This window comes from Prionailurus viverrinus, chromosome C2, assembly GCF_022837055.1.
Source record: "Prionailurus viverrinus isolate Anna chromosome C2, UM_Priviv_1.0, whole genome shotgun sequence".
Classification (NCBI taxonomy): domain Eukaryota; kingdom Metazoa; phylum Chordata; class Mammalia; order Carnivora; family Felidae; genus Prionailurus; species Prionailurus viverrinus.
The window spans coordinates 65,865,547-65,886,543 of NC_062569.1; the positions used below are offsets into that span (position 1 = coordinate 65,865,547).

Below are 20,997 nucleotides of genomic sequence, written 5' to 3' on the forward strand. Positions count from 1 at the left end.
GGGATGTTAGGATGAAGTCTGGATGAGGTTAGTACACAAAATATGTCATCAGATCCTATGTGTTTGGTTGTGATAGACTACATGTTTTCTTCTAGGTTTGCTGGTAGATAATGGAAAGAGGAACATCTAGTTTCTTTTAAACAAGCCAATTACTCAAATCAAACATTTCTTCTAGTTTAATCAGAAAGATCACTTCATTCAAAGATGCCCTACAATGTAACAATCTGTGTCCTCAGGAACAGATTTATAGACAAATCAGTAAAGGACCTATATGACTGCTTTTTAGAACTTCTTTCAATACACGGCTGTTGTTTTAATACCAAATCCCAAACTAGTAACCTAAATTCCAGAGTGGATGGGAAAAATGGAAATGTAAGCAGAACATATGCAATAGTGCTGTCACTATATAAGGATTCAGTGAAATCTTAGTGATTATGTCTTATTTGGTCACTTGGTTCACTACAAAAGATTGATTAGAATTAAAAGCTAAAATAAGGTATAACAGTCCTTAATTTGTTGAGAAGAATTGAGAAGTCCATGTACTCATTTTAAATATTTCACACTGACAAACAAGCAAAATAGGGAAATGAAATGACTCAATTTAACTTACATAGAAGAAATGAACTATTTTATAAAGATTAAGGCATAAAATAAGAATTAAAGGCATTGGATTAAAAAAAAAGTTAATGTTTATTTTTGAGATGGGGGGAGGAGGAGGAGGAGGAGGAGGAGGAAGAGAGAGAGAGAGAGAACCTGAAGCCTTGAAGCAGGCTCCAGGCTCTGTGCTGTCAGCATAGAGCCCAATGCGGGGCCGGAACCCACAAACTGTGAGATCATGACCTGAGTCGAAGTCGGACACTCAACCAACTGAGCCACCCAGGTGCTGGTTTTTGAAATGAAAAAATTATAGTAGATTATTGTCAAACAAAGCATATAGCTCTGCCCAAACAGTAGCAAAGTATGTTTTTACAAAAGCATGAAAATAAAACCTCTTTCGGAAAACAACGAGAAGTCATTCTTAAATATTTCTTGACATCCCAGTGTGTGCATGCACAGCATAAAACAAATTTAGAGAAAGCAAACAGGGGACTAACTCAAACATCATCCACGATGTTTTGCCATTCAAACTACCATTAATTATATGTGGAAAATATTAAATTATTCAAGTGAGCAATACTTTATTTCTCAACATAACCAAAAGTCAAAGGGATAAATACTTTAAAATTTGCTATTTTTCACAGTATTGAAAAATATATAGTCAGAAGGGAAAGATTTATTGTCTGTCTTCTTCACAGAGTTAATAATAAACATACATTAAAGAATGATTAGGATTTATGTTTAAGTGCATTTTACTTTAGAACTTCATTGTGAGATTTTCTTGTTTAGAAAAATAGAATGAAAATTAAGGGATGCAAGTAATAAATTTAATGGGTCATTAATACCAAGAAATATGAACCTTTAAAAGGAGGCCTCCTAAGGCTTTTAGACTTCCATATTCTTCATCAACATGAATATCATTGGTTAACATGTATCATATAATCATCAAAATTAAGTATGACATCCTAGTAAATCTTTAGAAGTGTGTAGTAATATGTATTTAAGCAATGGAGAACATTTATTTTTCTCTGTATTTCCTTTATGTTTTTACTCAGTTAATTACTCTGTATCCATTGGAGACCTCTCCATAATGGGAAATAATGCTCACCAATATTATCTTTATATATCCATACCTAGAAAATCCCTGACACATGATGGACACCCAATGGATGTTTATGGAATAAGGCAATGTTACTAAGTGACAGAACAAACTTTTCCTCAGGAGCCACCACAGCACCTAATCTTATCTAAGGCTCACCAATGAGATCTACATCTGTTATGAACTGAATATACCAAGGGCCCCCTCTACTGACTTTTGCACCTATATCTCAGTTGAACATCAGATTTACACAATTTCATAACCTCTATCTGTATGCAGATGTGATCAGTAATGAAAGGCCATCTATATAATTAAAGGATATAAAGACAGATAGATAAGTAGGCCCTTTGTAAAAAATTTTCAGTACAAAATTATTGTTCATAGTTTTAAAACCTCAAAAAAAAACCTCCACATTTTTGTAGACCCTAATTGCATCTTCCTATTTTTTTTCTCCATCTGTCAAATGCCTGGATAGAGTAAACATGAAATGGATTCCCATTTATTTTTCATCTACATTGTAATCCAAAGACTGTCCAGTAAAAGCTGTTAGTAAATCACTTGGTCAGCTCTCCCAACAAAACCATCTTTGAGTAATACAGTATATCAACCTATCTTTTGACATTTTCATTTTTTGTTCTTGACATTTTCTCTTAAAAAATAATACAGCGTTGGCCCTATTATCTTTTCTTTAAGGTCTGTGAACCAAATACCGGCTATCAACTCTCCTGTAGAAAAGCTATCAAGATTCAAAGACAAAGATGTAGATGTAAGGCTCTATTCACCTGTCTGTGTAATACTGAGGGGGAGGAAGGTGGAGAAGGGTGGTGGTGGTTCAAGAACAGTATGACAAATATCACATATATTTTTCTATTCTTTGCGTTGGTTGGGTGGGATGCAATTTAGAATGATTACTTTGAAAAGTACAATTAATAAATTCCCCTCTGTTCTAACCTACCAGAAATTACTTATGATTCATTCAGCAACAATTATTGAGTGTAAACCACGTTCCAGACACTGCACAGGTTCTAAAGAAAAGAGCCAGAAGGGTAAATACATACTTAAACTAAGATTTTGAGTAGCCCTATTGTATGGAAATAAATGTCTGCCTGCATTCTATTATTTTTTTATGCTGCCTTTAACTGGAAATTATGTAAGAATCTTTAAAATGAACTGAAATAAATAGTGGTTTCTACTATATAGTTTCACTGCCTAATGAAATGGGATGCTATTTCTTTTAGAATCTGAGAATTAGAGGAATTTTTTTGATAGCAAAGTCAAAGCCATTTGTATTTTGTCAAGTTTTAATATTGTTTATATTAACATCATGATTTTTTGGTTTTGTGACCAATCAATGACACCCAGATAACAATATTTTACCTACTATAAAGTCCACTGTAGCTTCCACACCAAAGGAGAAATATGAATGTAACACTTAGACTTTATGAAGCAATTGGACTTCTGATAGTTGTCCGTGATTTCCTTTTGTTGAATTAAGAGAATTAGCGGTATTGCACCACAATGGACACTGTATCTATGTATACTGTCTATCCCGACTAAACCCCTAGATGAAAGCCAAAATTTGAATTGAATATGGACTTTGATTATGGGAAAGGCTCTCAATGTTGGATTCAATGTTTAGAGACCAAATTACCATTACTGAAAGTGACTCCAATTAGGAAGTCCATTCATTGTTAATACTATAAAATAACAATGTTAATATTTTTTCTTTGAAATACAACAGGATTTTCTAATATGCTGATTAGTTCTTTCTTTATTGACAAATTTCTTGTTTTGACATCCTATTCTCTTTGGCTCAAAGTATTGAGTGGCAACCTGTTGTGACTTGTACCAAATAAAGTATCATAGCACATTACTTTGGAAAGAATACATTTTCCAGATATCTTTAAAAGTGCTGCCTTTTTCTGTGAATATAATGACAACAGCATGTATCATGCTTCTTTTGTTTAAAAGTTATGTTAGATACTAAGCGACTAGCCCCCAGATGAAAGTATTAACCTAATTGTGAAAAATCGCATAGATACATATATAACCCACAATAAATGAACTGAAACTTGAAACAGTTAATTGGGGGATGCATACAAAAAAGATGGAAAGGCAAAAGGCTTAGGCAAAGGGTCTGCAATGACAGGAAAATGTAAAACTTGGAAAGAAGTCAGGAGAAAGGGAGTTTTGAGCTGAAATATTCTTTTTTTTTTTTTTTTTTTTCAACGTTTATTTATTTTTGGGACAGAGAGAGACAGAGCATGAACGGGGGAGGGGCAGAGAGAGAGGGAGACACAGAATCAGAAACAGGCTCCAGGCTCCGAGCCATCAGCCCAGAGCCTGACGCGGGGCTCGAACTCACAGACCGCGAGATCGTGACCTGGCTGAAGTCGGACGCTTAACCGACTGCGCCACCCAGGCGCCCCTGAAATATTCTTCTTTAGGGAAGAAAGGTAGAACATCCAAATTGGAAGAGTGGCTCCCCCAAATGACTTGGTGATAGAGAATCATAAACCGTATTAAAAACGGCCATGTAAATTTGCTTGACTAAAGTAATAAATTGACCATAGGGAAAGGCAGGAGCCTGTTCATTAGTTAAAGGATTTTTAATTTTATGGTAGAAATTAACAATGCTTCAGGGATTACTAAGCAAACACATGATGGAAACATGTTTTAAGAAGACAATCACTGAAACTATTGTGAAGAAAGATAAGAGATACAAGAGCTGGGAAGATACGAAGGATGCTCTGAGCTAATACAGTGATTCTCAAAGTGTGGCCTGCAGATACCCAAGGGTCCTGAGACACTTTCAGGACCTTCGCAATACTATTATAATGATTTTCATAGTAATACTTAGATGTTATTTTACTTTATCACTATGTTGACATTTGTACTAATGTTGCAAAAGCCATAGTGGGTAAAACTGCAGGAATCAAATCAGAGATACCAAACTGTTCTAGTAGTCATTGAGTATATTCTTCACCATTGCATGCCCTCGTTCCCCCCCAAAAATGATAACTCTCAACCCCTGAGTACACATCTTTTTAATATTTGGCATCATGAGATGGGACGTATGCATTAAGCACTTCTCTCTTGCATAAGAAAATATGCTGTCTTGAGGAAAACTACTTGTGCCATTGTATGCATTTGTGAGCTGACTTAGCTGCTGTTACCATGGAACACCATGTTTTATGTGGAACAACAAGGAACAAACTGATTATCAGACTTTGAATATGGCAGACATTTTTTGAAAATGAATTAAGTGTGCCTGTCACTTAAAGGAACACAACTGACAGTATTTATTACTAGTGATAGAAGTTAGAGCTTTCAAGCAAAAATTAGAATTTTGGAAAACTTGTATCTGTCACTGTGAGCTTGACAGCCACCCAATGCTTAAAGACCTTCTGACGAGATTGGTAATATTAACATGTGTAATTTAAAAATTTTACTATTGCATAATAGTATATTGCATAATAGAAATCTGCAAATAATGCATTATTTTACAAATAATCAATGTATGATGTTACTGACTCAGAACAATCCATTCAAAGTATAAGAAAGACCAATGGCTTTTAAAGTAACAGAGTACAAGTTGATTGATAATGGTTTCAGAACCCACACTGTAATTAATCTTAAAGAAACTCTCACTTGTCAAGTCTTGGTATAGTATCAAGAAGGATATTCAGGATTATCTGAAAAGTCTATTAACGTTCTCTTTCTTTTTTTAATTATACATCTGGGTCAGATTGGATTTTCTTCATATAGTGCAAACATATAGCAACAGAGTGAATGCAGAATCAAGTATGAGAACTCAGTTTCCTTTTAAGATGCTATACATTACAGAGATTTACAACATGTGAAACAAGGCTATTCCTCTATGCATTTTTGGAAAATAGAGCTATTTTTATTTTTATTTATTTATTTTTAAATATTTATTCAGTTTTAGAGAGAGACAAAGAGTGCGAGCAGGGGAGGGGCAGAGAGAGAGAGAGAGAGGGAGAGAGCACTGACAGTGCAGAGACTGAGGCAGGGCTTGATCCCATTTACCACGAGATCATGACCTGAGCTAAAATCAAGAGATCGCCTGAGCCACCAAGATGCCCTGAAAATATAGTTATTTCTAATAAAATATGTATTTACGTTAACATGTAATGGGTTTATTATTTTCAAATGAATAAATATTTTTAAATTTCTACATTTTAATCTCTAATATGGTAAATATTTATAGATATTACCCATATAAATCAAAACTCTTTGGGATACTTGATAATGTTTAAAAATAGAATGGTTTATAAGGCTAGTTTGAGGACTAACGTGCAAATAAATAGTCAAAATTTATATGATGGCTGTACCTGTAAGAAGGAAGATGATAAGGCACGTGGGACATACTTGCTTAATAATTTGTACTATATAACACCATCCTTTTGCTCTCTCTTCTAAAATCAAAATATCTCTTCCTCTTTTGGCGGGGGGTACATACATGTGACTTCTTAATGTTATTCTCATATTATTTTCTTTCCACATAAAACAAAAACTACTTTCTCAGAAATTGTATCTGTTGAACACTTTCCACAAGAAAATCTTATAGGAACTTAAAGTGTAAAAAAACCAAAAAGATTGAAATTAATTAGTAGTGAGGTTATATATTAGATTTCTTTCACCTGCTAATCTCTTGTGAAACACCACAAAAATAGCAAATACTACTGTAAATATTACTGTCTTTTGCGTAAAAGTCATATTTGCTTTAAAAAAAAGCCTAATTATTGATAATACCATAAGAACATTTATATCCAATTAGAAAATTACTTTGCCTCAGGTAACCTAAGAAAGGCACATGGTCTGCATTTCTTCCAGTGAAGAAGAGTCTTAAGAATAGTATGTAAGAGCAATAACCTGTGAGCAAAGTTATAGGCAGTGCCATCAAGGAGACATTTCTTCTCAAAGTAAAGGTGTTATAACTTAGCATATGGCTGCTCTTCAGACTTCTATGAAAAATGAGGAAAGGTCACAGGGCTGAGAGAGGATAAACATAAGGAATATTTACCATAGCAACAGAAGAGGAAATGACAGAGGGTTTAGGCAAATACAGCAGTAATAGTATGACCCCAGGATTTGCAAAATGCTAGTTGAGGCTAATACTATGTTGTCAATGATATAAAATATCCATATTCATGAAATACGCATTCATGAATTGTGAAAATTAAAATGAATAGTAGACTGGTACCTATATTTGTAAGGTAGTCAGATCTTCTAAGGTAAACTAATACAGTCAGAGCAAGTCAGGCACACTCAACAAGAGATTTCTATCTGGTAAAGGAGCAAAGAGAAAATTTAAAATATCCAACACAGGCTAGCAAAAGCTATAAAATGAATAGGGGTTGGCATCTAGGCCATGTTTTTTACTTGCTCCAATAAAAACTGGTCTTCCCCAAGTTTGTCTCTTGCTACTTGTGGCCCTGTATGTAATAGACTACACAGTGACTTCTCCATACCAAATATCTCAGACAAGATCCTTAGGACTGAAAGGATTGGGAAACACAAACGAAAGTTGGTTCAAGAATAAGATACAAATGTCAATTTTACAGGTTAGCTTGGGTGAGGCAGATTCATGGGAATAAGCTTTAATTTCTTAAAACAGTGTTAGTTAAATTTGGAAACACGGGTAGTCCCCCATTTTTCTGAAAAAATTAATTATTTTTAACATTTTTTGGACATCCAATATTCAGCAGTTCCTTGTATTTTCTTAGGCTTCCTCAATTTTAGTTTTGGTCTTGATTGCTTCAATTTCTACTTGTCTGGAGATTTTTTGGGTGTAAAGGCAACAAACCAGCAGACTAAAAATAAATATGTCCCAATGGGGACCATCAGAATGGTTTTCACTTTGTTCATGAGCATTACATAGACTAAACCGCTCACTGTGCTAAACAGAGCAAATGTGCTCATGAAAAGAAATGTGTGAATCCTATACTTGTAACATTTCAGGCTAATCACCTGATATGTTTGAAATAAAACACAATGGTGACCTTAAGGCTAAGATTTGCACAAAAATTTTCCATTTGCAAAACACACACCTATAATATCATTTAACCCCTTTCACAAGTGCTGAGGAAGATATAGTCATTACCCCTTGTTCAGAGATGCTGAAAAATGCAGAGAAGCTAATACAAAGAGAAATTAAGCAATTTGTAAAAGTCAAGGCTAGTCATTGATGTTACACGAATTCAAATTCAGGCCTTTGATTGCTAAAGCTTCATTCACCACATTACAAGAAAACTTATAGATCTACTCTATTTATAATTACAGAATGAATCTTTGAAAATCTAGAATTATTTAAAAAATCATTGACCTGTTCCATTGATTTATGTGCCTGTTTTCTGTTTTTGTGCCAGCCATACTGTCTTGATGACTACAGCTTTCTAATACAGCTTGAAGTGGGGAACTGTGATACTTCCAGTTCTGATTTTCTTTTTTAACATTATCTTGGCTATTCAGAGTCTTTTCTGCTTCCATAAAATTTTTAGAATTGTTTGTTCTAGCTCTGTGAAGAATGCTGGTGTTATTTTAATAGGGATTGCATTGAATATGTAGATTTCTTTGGGTAGTATCGACATATTAACAATATTTGTTCTTCCAATCCATAAGCATGGAATGTTTTTCCATTTCTTGGTCTCTTCTTCAATTTCTTTCATAAGCAGTTTATAGTTTTTAACATACAGATCTTTTACTTCTTTGGTCAGATTTATTCCTAGGTAACTTAGGGTTTTTGGTGAAATTGTAAATGGGATTGATTCCTTGATTTCTCTTTCTGCTGCTTCATTATTGGTGTATAGATGTGCAACAGATTTCTGTACAGTGAATTTATATCCTATGATTTTGCTGACTTTATGTATCAATTCTAGCAGTTTTTTGGTGGAGTCTCTCAAGTTTTCTGTATAGAGTATCGTGTCATCTGTGAAGAGTGAAAGTTTGACTTCTCCCTTGCCAATTTGTATGGCTTTTATTTCTTCATGTTGTCTGATTGCTGAGGCTAGAACTTCCAGTACTATGTTGAACAACAGTGGTGAGAGTAGACATCCCTATCATGTTCCTGACTTAGGGGGAAAGCTCTCAGTTTTTCCACATGGAGGATGATATTAGCTGTGGGTCTTTCATATATGGCCTTTATGATGTTCAGGTATGTTCCTTCTATCCCTACTTTCTTGAGGGTTTTTACTTCCCAGAAATGGAACCACTAATGTATGTATGGCTAACTAATTTTTGACAAAACAGAAAAGAATGTCCAGTGCAAAAAAGACAGTCTTTTCAGCAAATGGTGTTGGAAAAACTGGACAGCAACATGCAGAAGAATGAAATGGGACCACTTTCTTAAACCACACACAAAAATAAATTCAAAACGGATAAAAGTCCTAAATGTGAGACAGGAAACCATCAAAATCCTACAGGAGAAAACAGACAGCAACCTTTTTGACCTCAGCCGCAGCAACTTCTTACTAGACACGTCTCCAGAGGCAGGCAAAACAAAAGCAAACATGAACTACTGGGACCTCATCAAGATAAAAAGTTTCTGCACAGCAAAGGAAACAATCAACAAAAACTAAAAGGCAACCTATGGAATGGGATCAGGTATTTGCAAATGATATTTCCGATAAAGGATTAGTGTCCAAATACATAACAATCTTATAAAACTCAATACCTAAAAACCAAATAATCCAGTTTGAAAATGAGCAGAAGATGTGAATAGACATTTTTCCAAAGAGGACATCCAGATAGCTAACAGAAACACGAAAAGATGCTCAACATCACTCATCATCAAGGAAATACAAATCAAAACCACAATAAGATACCACCATCCCTGTCAGAATGGCTAAAATTAACAATTCAGGAAACAACAGATGTTGGCGAAGATGTGGATAAAGGAGACTACTTTTGCACTATTGGTGGGAATGCAACTATTGGTGGTGCAACCACTCTGGGAAACAGTATGAAGGTTCCTCAAAAAATTAAAAATAGAACTACCCCATGACCCAGCAACTGCACTACTAGGTATTTATCCAAAGGATACAAAAATACTGATTCAAAGGGGCACATGCACCCCAATGTTTATAGCAGTGCTATCAATAATAGCCCCATTATGGAAAAAGACCAAATGTCCATTGAATGATGAATGGAGGAAGAAGATGTGGTATATAAACACAATGGAATATTACTTGGTGATCAAAAAGAATGAAATCTTAATCTTGCCATTTACAGCAACAGGGATGGAACTAGAGCATATTATGCTAAGAGAAATGAGTCAGAGAAAGACAAATATGTGATTTCCCCTCTACGTGGAATTTAAGAAACAAAATATATGAACATAAGAGAAGGGAAGGAAAAATAAAATAAGATAAAAACAGAGAGGGAGATAAAGCACAAGACTCTTATATGCAGAGAACAAACAGGGCTGTTGAAGTGGGTAGGGGGTATGGACGTTAGGGAGGGAACTTTTTGTGATGAGCACTGGGTGTTATATGTAAGTGATGAATCACTAAATTCTACTCCTGAAACCAACACTACACTATATGTTAACTAACTTGAATTCAAATTAAAAAAATCACTTGACCTTGCAGGAAGTAGAAACAAACATATCTCTGCTGTTTTTATTATTCATACTTACCCCAGTCCACAACAATTACATGTTTTATAACATTTCAAAATTTTAAGGACATTACTGCTTTTAATGCCCCAGTGAGAATTTACAGAGGAAGAAGTTGCAGAAAGACTAAATGACTGGTTCATTCCTTCAGAATGGATTTTAGAGCTGGTGTATTAGAAAATGGGAAACCAATATAAAAGAATCATCTTAAAATAACATAGGAATAAACTCAACCATGAGGTGTGCCTGTGCAGCCTATTTGCCAGTTTCAAGGACCAAAATGAACAACATTTCCCTGAAGGCAGTATTCAGCATGGGAATTGTGCATTAGCACCCCTGGTCTGTTTTCCAAGAACCACATGGAAATCAAAAGCAAGGGAACAAACCAGCAATAAATGGTAGATTCACATTCCAAAGAGGGGTCCTGACAGCAGATGCATTGTTGCATAAGAATACTGCTCCGTTACATTAATATACTGCTTCTTCATTTATGGACCATTTCTATATCTATGAGTAAAAAGAAAGGAAAGATAAAAGCCAAATGGATACTGACTCCAGAGTTAAGGCTAGTCTAAATTATTACAAGAGAAAGAATGCAACTAGGATGAGACATAAAACACCAAGCAAGATGATTATAAACCAAAATGCAGTCAACTTGAATACAAGGGTAGATGATGACCTATCTGGGTGAAGAGCCATTGGAGCAATGGTAAAGTATAATGGAGGTAACACGGGAATGCTGAAGCCAGGGTTATTGTAACTAATCTATTGCAAGCTGTCATAATTTTTAAAAATAAGCATAAAAAGTTGTGAATTTATTTAATATAAATAGAATATAATCCTTTTATTATATCTTTTGCAACTTGGACAGGCAACTCAAGAAATCTGATCCAGGGGTGCCTGGGTGGCTCAGTCGGTTAAGCATCTGACTTCAGCTCAGGTCATGATCTCACAGTTTGTGAGTTTGAGCCCCGCATCGGGCTCTCTGCTGACAGCTCAGAGCCTGGAGCCTGCTTTGGATTCTTTGTCTCATTCTCTCTCTGCCCCTCTCCAACTTGTGCTCTGTCTCTGTCTCTCAAAAATATATAAAAACATAGAAAGAAAGAAGGAAATCTGATCCAGCTTCAGACCCTGCTTATTAATGAAAACTCAAGAGAGGGTCAATCTGTTTTGTTCTGCCTTTAGTATGTCTTAAATTTTCCTCTCATATCAGAAATAGTCACTGCTGTCTCCTTTTCCCTCCTCTCCTCCTAACCTCCTCACCTCCCTGCCTCATCTTCTCCCCTCTTCGTCTTCCTCTTCTTTTTTCTCCTCCTATCCTCTGCCTCTTTATCTCCCTCCCCTTCCTTCTTCATGTACTTGTCCTTCTCTTTCTTCTCGTCCTCTCCTTCTTCCTTTCCTTCTCTCCTTCCTCCTCTTCTTTTCCTTTTCCTCCTCTCTCTTTCCCTTCCTCTCCCTTTCTTCCTCTTCTTCTCCTGCTTCCCTTGTTTCTTCTCCTTCTTCTCCTTTAGAAAAGAAACTTCAAATAAGATGTCTGAGCCATCAGGGTGTGTTTCTTGTGTTCTTATTAAGATAAGCAAATAATGATTCTTAAGACACTTGGACATTTATATACCTGGATAAAATATATGACCATATTTAATTATTTTTTGGAATTTATTTGCTTTAAACTTCATTGTCTTTTTTTCTCACTTAATTTTTTTAAACACAAATAAGGCTATGTGTTTATCTTTCAAGACAGTTTTATTAATTCATGTGATAATCACAAAGAGGCGGGGCTTCAGGTAAAAAGAAGAAAAAAAGTGGTGATGATGTATGTTAGAGTCTCGTGACTTAAAACCTGTGTTGCATCAATGTTGTGCAGTAGACTTGCTACATATCATTACCCACAAATCACACATGTGAAAAGCAAGGATTTTCAAACCAATCAGAGAAGTGGAAGGTAAGCCTATAATTTTATGATTTTAGGGACAATGCTCCCTATATCCCACTGCTACCTCAATCTGGGGTGAGAACCCCTCCAGATTTTAAAGATAGTATGATTTTCATTATTTTTAAGCTGAAATGAGATGATACCAGAGTTTTTAGGAGAAAGAAAAATTACTGTAATGTTTGCTAGGTGTGGTTCCTTCATCTGTAAAATGGTAGTAAGGAAAACTCAGGAAGTTACTGGAAGGATTAACTAAGACAGCATATGAAGCACCTAATCACACCTGCTACAAGGAAGGTGTTTGAGAAATACTTGTTCTCATTCCTGCTTGAGAACTGTTTCTTATGTGGTCTGTTTTGCACTGCCGAAAGGTATTGTGGCTGTTCCCTGCAGTATGGCACAGTGAATACTTTGCCCTTCCACAGAAATTAGAATGTTTTATATTCTTTCAGAGTTATGCTTCATATATCTTCAGTGGAAGTATCTTTTTTATAGGTAAATATATTTTTGTGGGGAGAAAATAGAAAGATACATAAAGTACTAATAATGATCCATACAGTGTTTTTTAACATGCCTAAGCTTTTGAAGAGTCAAAATGCCTGACTTGCAAAAAGTCCAACCAGATATCCTTATGCCGTGATTCCCATTTGTTATCTTCATGCTCTTCAGCTCATGTAAACATACATGTATACATGGTCACACAAACATATAGACTGTGTTAATTTCATTCAGTTGGAAGGAATAGCCAGTAATCAAGGGATTATCAAAGGATGGAGCTAGGAAGAAACATTTCCTAGCTCAAACCTTTCTAAGTTGAGAAAAATGAGTACGGACACTGTAATGTCTTTAATGAAATGAATGGCAGTGTCTTTAAAATAGTTACCCATATGTTTTCTCAAAGCAAGACACTGTAAGGTACCCAGGGTTGTATACATTCAGGTTAAGATCAAACATTTTTCTTTTGTGTTCCTATTATTATCCTCCAAGTGGTATCAACACTGCTACTTAGTAGCCTACACATTTGTTCATATCAAGAAGAAACTGGCACCAGCAATGCTCCCATTTTTTTTTTATTAATATTGTGATTTTGTTTAAGTTCATCCAAACTGTGAGAATTATTTTGTCTTAATACTATTGAACTATTGAATTTAATGGCCAAACTTTATTTACTTTTGCTTACCAATTTTTAATTTAAATTTCCCTAGTTTTAAGGTATATTTGACAAAAATTGTATGTATTTAAAGTATGATGGCTTGATACATGTACACATTGTGAAATTACCACAATGAAGTTAATTAACACATTATTGCCTCACATGGTTCCTTTTTTTTTTCTTTTGGTGTGGTGAAAACGCTTATGATTTATTTTAATAGCAAAATTCAAATATACAATACAGTCATCATGCTCTATGTTGGATTCCCAGAACTTATTCATCTTATAACTGAAAGTTTGTAACCTTTGACCAGTATCTTCTCATTTTCCCAACCCCCCCAGGCACCAGCAATCACCATTCTACTCTCTGATTGTATGAGTTAGACTGTTCACATGTGAGATCACACAGTATTTGTCTTTCTGTGTCTGGCTTATTTCACTTAGCATAACATTCTCCAGGTTCATTCATGTTGTCACAAATAACAGGATTTCCTACTTTTTATGGTTGGATTACATTCCAGTGTGTGTGTGTGTGTGTGTGTGTGTGTGTGTGTGTGTGTGTTTGTATACATATCAGATTTTCTTTATCCATTCATCCATTCACAGACATTCAGTTTGTTTCCTTATTTTAACTATTGTGAAAAATGTTGCAATGAACACATAAATGCAGATATCCTTTCAAGATACTGACCTTATTTCTTTGGATATCTATCTAATAGTAGGATTGCTGGATCATACAGTAGTTCTATTTTTAATTTTTGAAGACTCTCTATTTTTTTCTAAAATGGCTATAACAATTTACATTCCCATCAACAGTGTGCAAGGGTTCCCTTTTGTCTATATCTTTGGCAACACTTGTTCTCTCTTGTCTTTTTTTTAAATTTATTTTTACATTTATTTATTTTTGAGAGACAGAGAGAGCACAAGTGGGGAGGGGCAGAGAGAGAAGGAGACAGAATCTGAAGCAGGCTCCAGGCTCTGAGCTGTCAGCACAGAGCCCGACACGGGGCTCAAACCCACAAACAGCAAGATCATGACCTGAGCCAAAGTTGGACGCTCAACCAAATGAGCCACCCAGGCGCCCCTCTCTTGTCTTTTTTTTTAAGTGTTTATTTTTGAGAGAGAGTGAGAGAGAGAGAGAAAGACAGAGAGACAAAGAGACAGAATATGAACGGGGGAGAGGCAGAGAGAAAGGGGGACAGAGGATCCTAAGTGGGCTCTGTGCTAGCAGCAGAGAACCTGATGTGGGACTCAAAATCACAAGCTGTGAGATAACAGCCAGAGCTTAACTGACTGAGCCACCCAGGCATCTCTCTTGTTTTTTCCATAATAGCTATTCTAATAGATATGAAGTGGTATTTCATTGTTTTGATATACATTTCCCTGATGATTAGTAATGTTGATGCCCATTCATATATCTCTTGGCCATTTGTATGTCTTCTTTGAAAAACGTCTATCTGGGTCTTTTGCCAATATTTTAATCTGTTTTTTATTTTATTTATTTTTTTTTTTTTTTGGCATTTGAGTTGTAAGAGTCCCTTGTATATTTTGCATGTTAACTCCTTACCGTATATAAGGTTTGAAAATATTTTCTCCCATTCCATAGGTTGCTTTTTCTTTTTGTTCATTGTTTCCTTTGCTGGGCGGAGCTTTTTAATTTGACATAGTTCCACTTGTTTATTTTTGTTTTTGTTGCTTGTACTATTGGTGTCCTATCCAGAAAAATCACTGCCAAGACCAATGTCAAGGAGATTTCCCCCCCTACATTTTCTTCTAGGACTTTTATGCTTTCAGAGCTTATTTTTAAGTCTTTGATCCATTTTGAGTTCATGGTATAAGGATCTAATTCCATTAGTGTGCATGTGGATATCCAGTTTCTTTCAGCAACATTTATTGAAGAGACTATCCTTTTTCCATTGTATATGCTTGGCATCCTTGTCATAGATCCATTTTTCATATATATGTGGGTTCATTTCTGGACTGTTTCTCTGTTCTGTTCTATTGATCTATGTGTCTGTTTATATGCCAATACCATTCGGGTCTGATTTCTTTGTTAGCTTTGTAATATAGTTTGAAATTAGGAAGTGCAATGCCTCCAGCCTTGTTCTTTCTCAAGATTGCTCTGGCTATTTAGGGTTTTCTGTGGTTCCATATGAATTTTAGGATTGCTGAAATTTTAGGATTGGTGAAAAACACCATTGGAATTTTCATAGTGATTGTACTCAATCTATAAATTGCTTTGGTAAGTATGGATATTCTAACAATATTAATTCTTCTAATCCATGAATACAGGTTACCTTTTCATTTATTTGAGTCTTCTTTCATCAATATTTTACAGTTTTTAGTGTATAGGTCATTCATCTCCTTGGTTAGATTTATTCCTTAGTATTATTTTATTATATTTGATGCTATTATAAATAGGATTGTTTTCTTGATGTCTTTTTTCAGATAGTTCATTGTTAGTGCATAAAAATGCAAATGATTTTTGTATGTTGACTTTGTTTCCTACAACTTTACCCTATTTCTTTATTAGTTTTAACAGTTTCTTGATGGAGTCTTTAGGGTTTCTGTCTATAAAATCACACCATCTGCAAATAGAGACAATTTAACTTCTTTCTTTCCCATTTGAATGCCTTTTATCTATCTTTCTTGCCTAATTTCTCTGGCTAGGATTTCCAGCACTATGTTAAATATAAGTGATGACAATGAGCATACTTGTCTTGTTCCTGATCTTAGAGGAAAAACTTTGAGTTTTTCACCATTGAGTACGATGTTAGCTGTGGCCTTGTCATATATGGTCTTGATTATGTTGAGGTTGTATTTCTTCTTTACCTAATTTGTTGAGAGATATACTTTTTTATTATCACCAGGCTTTTGAATTTTGTCAAATGCTTTTTCTCCATCTATTCAGATAATCATATGATTTTTATCTTTTACTTTGTTAAAGTGATGTATTATGTTTTTTGTTTACAAATGTTTAACCATCCTTGCATCTCAGGAATGCATCCCACTTGATTATCGTGCATGATCCTTCTTTTTTTTTTTAATGTTTATTTTTGAGAGAAGAGAGACAGAACGTGAGCAGGGGAGGGGCAGAGAGGGAGACACAGAATATGAAACAGGCTCCAGGGGCGCCTGGGTGGCGCAGTCGGTTAAGCGTCCAACTTCAGCCAGGTCACAATCTTGCGGTCTGTGAGTTCGAGCCCCGCGTCGGGCTCTGGGCTGATGGCTCAGAGCCTGGAGCCTGTTTCCGATTCTGTGTCTCCCTCTCTCTCTGCCCCTCCCCCGTTCATGCTCTCTCTCTCTGTCCCCAAAATAAATAAACGTTGAAAAAAAAAATTAAAAAAAAAAAAAAAAGAAACAGGCTCCAGGCTCTGAGCTGTCAACCCAGAGCCCGATGTGGGGCTCGAACTCATGGACTATGAGATCATGACCTGAGCTGAAGTCAAAAGCTTAACCAACTGAGCCACCCAGGCGCCCCAGTGCATGATCCCTTTAATGTGCTGTTGAATTCAGTTTACTAGTATTGTTCTGAGGATTTTTGTGTCTATGTTAACCAAAGATATTGGAATGTAATTTTCATATCTTAAAGTGTTCTGGTTTGGCTTTTGTATCAGGGTAATAAGTTTGAAAGTATTTTATTCTCTTCTAGTTTTTGGAAGAGTTTGAGAGGAGTGGAGTTAATTCTTCTTTAAATGTTTGGTATAATTCACCAGTGAAGCCCTCTGGTCCTTTGAGGGAAGACTTTTGATTATTGCTTTGATATCCATACTTATTAGTCTGTTCAGATTTTCTATTTCTTCATAATTCTGTCTTTGCAGGTTGTACGTTTCTATGAATTTGTCCATGTCTTCTAGGTTATCAAATTTGTTGGTTATGGTATTCTCTTATAATCTTTTGTATGTCTGAGGCATAAGCTGTAATGCCTTCTCTTTCATTTATAATTTTATTTGAATCTTCTCTTTTCTTGATTAGTCTAACTAAAGATTTGCCAATATTTTTTATCTTTTCAAAACATCAACTCGTTTTGTTGATTTTTTTTGTTCTACATTTCATTTATTTTTGCTCTAATTTTTATTCTTTCTTGTTTTCTACTAACTTTAGGTTTAGTTTGTTCTTCTTTTTCAAGTTCCTTGAAGTATGAAGTTAAGTTGTTTATTTAACATCTTTCTTTCTTTTTAAAAATATTTCCTTTTTCATTTTGAGAGACGGAGAGACAAAGTGTGTGCAAGCAGGGAAGGGCAGAGAGAGAGGGAGAGAGAGAAACCCAAACAGGTTCCACAGCCCTACATGCGGCTCAATTTCAAAATGGTGAGATCATGACCTGAGCTGCTTATCAAGAGTAGGGTGCTTAACTGACTGAACCATCCAGTCACTCCTAATACCTTCCTTTTTTCTTAATGTAAGCATTTATCTCTATAATCTTCCCTTTTAGAACTGGTTTTGCTGGATCCCATAAGTTTTGGTATATTGTGTTTTCATTTTTTTTTTTTTTGACTCAGGATACTTTTTGATTTCCATTTTGATTTCTTTGACTCATTGGATTTTCAGGAGTATGTCATTTGATTTGCATGCATTTGTAAATTCGCCAATATTCTTTTTTTTTTTAAATTATTTCTAGTTTCATACTGTTGTGGTCATAAAAGATATTTGACATGTTTACAATATTTTTAAATTTGTGAAGACTTACTTTGTGGCTCTATTTATGATCTATCCTGGAGAATGTTCCATGTGGGCTTGGAAAGGATATGCATTCTGGTAGTGTTGGATGGAATATTCTGTGTGTGTGTGTGTGTGTGTGTGTGTGTGTGTGTGTGTGTGTTTATATTTTTAAATTTAGCTACTACCACTCCACATCAGTGGGGAACAGCCACAGGGCCTCTGTATACATTTGTTAGGTCCATTTGGTCTATAGTGTTATTCAAGTCTGCTTTTCCTTTTTGATTTTCTGTTTGGATGACTTATCCATTATTGGGAAAGGAGTATTGAAGTCCCTTGCTATTACTGTATTTCTGTTTATTTCCTCCTTTAGTTCTGTTAATATTTGTTTTAAATATATGTGTGCTCCAATATTGGCTCCCATTGGTTACCCAGGCTGATGGGACTACCTCTGGAACTGGAGTTGACATGAGTTAGAGCCAGGTCATGTGGCTGTTGCTACATCCACAGTAGGATCTGCAGTTGGTGGGTCTGTTACCAGGGACTTAGGTAGGCATGAATCATGTCTGTTTTAAGATCACTTAAAACAGTGATTGTCTTCTTTGGAAAAATGTCTATTCATGTCTTCTGCCTGTTTTTTAACTGGATTATTTGTTTTTTGGGTGTTGAGTTTGGGAAGTTCTTTATAGATTTTGGATATAAGATATGTCATTTGCAAATACCATCTCCCATTCCATAGGTTGCCTTTTAGTTATGTTGATTGTCTCTTTCACTGTGCAGAAGATTTTTATCTTGATGAAATCCCAATAGTTTATTTTTGCTTTTGTTTCCCTTGCCTCAGGAGACATGCCTAGAAAGAACTTGCTACAGCTGATTTCCAAGAGGTTACTGCCCATGTTCTTCTGTAGGATTTTTATGTTTTCCTGTCTCACATTTAGGTTGTTCATCCATTTTGAATACATTTTTGTGTATTGTGTAAGAAAGTGGTTCACTTTCATTCTTTTGGATGTTGTTGTACAGTTTTTTCAATACCATTTGTTGAAGAGACAGTCTTTTCCCCATTGGATATTCTTTCCTGCTTTGTTGAAGATTAATTGACCATATAGTTATGGGTTCATTTCTGGGTTATCTGTTCTGTTCCATTGTTCTATGTGTCTCTTTTTATGCAAGTACCATACTCTTTTGATCACTACAGCTTTGTAATATAAGTGGAAGTCTGGAATTGTGATGCTTTCAGCTTTGTTTTTCTTTTTCAAGGTTTCTTTGGCTGTTAGGGGTATTTTGTGGTTCCATACAAATTTTAGGATTGCTTGTTCTTGTTCTGTCAAGAATGATGTTGGCAGTTTGATAAGGATTGCATTAAATGAGTAGATTGCTTTGAGTAGTATAGACATTTTAGCAATATTTTGTTCTTCCAATTCATGAGCATGAAATGTCTTTCTATTTCCTTGTGCCATCTTCGATTTCTTTCATCAGTGTTTTATGGTTTTCAGAGTACAGGTCTTTCACCTCTTTGGTTAGGTTTATTCCTAGGTGTCTTATTGTTTTTGGTGTAACTGTAAATAGGATTTTTTTAAATTTATCTTTCTGCTGTTTCATTATTGGTATATAGAAATGCATCAGATTTCTATATGTTGATTTTGTATCCTTTGGATTTACTGAATTCATTTATTAATTCTAGCAGATTTCTGGTCGAGTCTTTTGGGTTTTCTATATAGAGTATCATGTCATCTGCAACTAATGAAATTTTACTTCTTCCTTGCTTACTTGGATGCCTTTTATTTATTTTTGTTTTCTGATTGCTGTGTCTAGGTCTTCCAGTACTATGTTGAACAACTGTGGTGAGAATGGACATCCCTGTCTTGTTCCTGACCATACAGGAAAAAAGCTTTCAGCTTTCCCCCGTTGAAGATGATATTAGCTGTGGGTTTTTCATATATGGCCTTTAGTATGTTGAGGTATGTTCCCCTCTAAACCTATTCTGCTGAGGGTTTTTATCATGAATGTTGTACTTTGTCAAATGCCTTTCTTGCATCTATTGAAATGATTATATGGTTCTTATTCTTTCTTTTATTAATTTGGTGTATCACACTGTTTGACTTGTGAATACTGAACCACCCTTGCAACCCAGGAATAAATCCTACTTGATTGTGGTAAATGATTTTTTAATGTACTATTGAATTTATTTTCTGGTATTTTATTGAGAACTTTTGTAGCTATGTTCATCAGGGATATTGGTCTGTAGTTGTCTTTTCTAGTGGAGTCTTTATCTGGTTTTGGTATCTGAGTAATGCTGATCTCATACAATGAATTTGGAAGTCTTCTTTCCTTTTCTACTTTTTGTAATAGTTTGAGAAGGAAAAGTATTAACTTTTCTTTATTTAAAAAATTTTTTTTTCTTAGAATTTTTTTAACGTTTATTTATTTTTGAGAGAGAGAGAAAGAGAGAGAGAGAGACAGAGTGCAAGCAGGGGAGGAACAGAGAGAAGGAGACACAGAATCTGCAGCAGACTCCAGGCTCTGCACTGTCAGCATGGAGCCCAGCATGGGGCTCGAACTCATGAACCATGAGATCATGACCTGAGCTGAAGTCAGATGCTTAACTGACTGAGCCACCCAGGTGCCCCTAACTTTTCTTTAAATGTTTAGTAGAATTTGCCTATGAAGCCATCTGGCCCTGTACTTTTGTTTCTTGGGAGTTTTTTGATTACTGATTCAATTTCTTTGCTGGTTATCAGTCTGTTCTGGTTTTCTATTTCTTCCTGTTTCAGTTTTGGTAGTTTATGTTTCTAGGAATTTATCCATTTCTTCTGGGTTTTCCAATTTGCTGGCATATAGGTTTTCATAATATTCTCTTATAATTGTAATTTGTGGTGATACTGATTTTTTTCAAAGAACCAGCTCCAGTTGATCTCTTCTATA

At 35.3% G+C, this 20,997-nt stretch overlaps 1 protein-coding gene and 1 long non-coding RNA gene across 5 annotated transcripts in view; one reads left to right on the forward strand and one right to left on the reverse strand.

The window, feature by feature from the left end:
* LOC125175193 (uncharacterized) overlaps positions 1-20,997 on the forward strand; it is a 256,162-nt gene that overhangs the window by 188,596 nt on the left and 46,569 nt on the right. For 2 of the 3 annotated variants that reach the window (XR_007155687.1, XR_007155689.1), the window contains one exon: positions 2,390-2,861. The exons of the other annotated variant lie outside the window; for it this stretch is intronic. This is a non-coding gene — a long non-coding RNA (uncharacterized LOC125175193). Of the gene's footprint in view, positions 1-2,389; positions 2,862-20,997 lie in introns of those variants that run through there. 3 annotated transcript variants of the gene reach the window in all.
* The window catches only part of SPATA16 (spermatogenesis associated 16), a 251,744-nt gene that overhangs the window by 145,410 nt on the left and 85,337 nt on the right, over positions 1-20,997 (reverse strand). The gene's annotated exons all lie outside the window — the stretch shown is intronic.